Source organism: Limulus polyphemus, unplaced genomic scaffold (assembly GCF_000517525.1).
Source record: "Limulus polyphemus unplaced genomic scaffold, Limulus_polyphemus-2.1.2 Scaffold7054, whole genome shotgun sequence".
In the NCBI taxonomy this organism is placed as follows: Eukaryota; Metazoa; Arthropoda; class Merostomata; order Xiphosura; family Limulidae; genus Limulus; species Limulus polyphemus.
In genome coordinates this window covers 41,922-43,545 of record NW_013672664.1, presented here as the reverse complement: position 1 = coordinate 43,545, position 1,624 = coordinate 41,922, and positions in this window count along the sequence as shown.

The window sequence follows — 1,624 nt, the reverse complement described above, 5'->3', positions numbered from 1 at the left end:
AAAAATGATGTCATTAAATTATTCTACTATTCTTGTTAAAAATGATGTCATTAAATTATTCTACTATTCTTGTTAAAAATGATGTCATTAAATTATTCTACTATTCTTGTTAAAAAATTATGCCATTAAATGATTCTACTATTATTGTTTAAAAATTATGTCATTAAATTATTCTACTATTCTTGTTAAAAAATTGTCATTAAATTATTCTACTATTCTTGTTAAAAATGATGTCATTAACTTATTCTACTATTCTTGTTAAAAAATGATGTCATTAAATTATTCTACTATTCTTGTTAAAAATGATGTCATTGAATTATTTTACTATTCTTGTTTAAAATGATGTCATTAAATGATTCTACTATTCTTGTTAAAAAATTATGTCATTAAATTATTCTACTATTCTTGTTAAAAATGAGTCATTAAATTATTCTACTATTCTTGTTTAAAATGAGTCATTAAATTATTCTACTATTCTTGTTAAAAATGATGTCAATAGTAGAATAATTTAATCTTGTTAAAAATGATGTCATTAACTTATTCTACTATTTTTGTTAAAAAATGATGTCATTAAATCATTCTACTATTCTTGTTAAAAATGATGTCATTAAATTATTTCACTATTCTTGTTTAAAATGATGTCATTAAATGATTCTACTATTCTTGTTAAAAAATTATGTCATTAAATTATTCTACTATTCTTGTTAAATAATGAGGTTCCATGTTGAAACATAAATCGGAAACACAAACTGTTTGAGAAGAACAACCCAAATACTGCATACAAGTCAACAGTAATTTCACAAACAATGTCAACAACATATTATACCTTACTGTAAACATGTAAATAACACAAAATGTATGTCAACAACGTATTATAACTTACTGTAAACATGTAAATAACACAAATATATGTCAACAACGCATTACAGCTTAATGTAAACGTGTACAGAACACAAATATAATGGATGAGCCAAGAGCAGGTTTAAACATACACTTTCAAACACATGTTTAATCTAATGGTGTAGCAAGAAAAGTTTTAAACATTCAGTTTCAACCATCAGTTTAATTGGTCAAGACCAGTTTTAAACATACAGTTTCAACCATCAGTTTAATTGGTCAAGACCAGTTTTAAACATACAGTTTCAACCATCAGTTTAATTAGTCAAGATTAGTTTTAAACATACAGTTTCAACCATCAGTTTAATTAGTCAAGAACAGTTTTAAACATACAGTTTTAACCATCAGTTCAATTAATCAAGACCAGTTTTAAACATACAGTTTCAACCATCAGTTTAATTAGTCAAGACCAGTTTTAAACATACAGTTTCAACCATCAGTTCAATTAATCAAGACCAGTTTTAAACATACAGTTTTAACCATCAGTTCAATTAGTCAAGACCAGTTTTAAACATACAGTTTCAACCATCAGTTTAATTAGTCAAGACCAGTTTTAAACATACAGTTTTAACCATCAGTTCAATTAATCAAGACCAGTTTTAAACATACAGTTTCAACCATCAGTTTAATTAGTCAAGTCCAGTCTTAAACATACAGTTTCAACCATCAGTTCAATTAATCAAGACCAGTTTTTAACATACAGTTTCAACCATCAGTTTAATTAGTC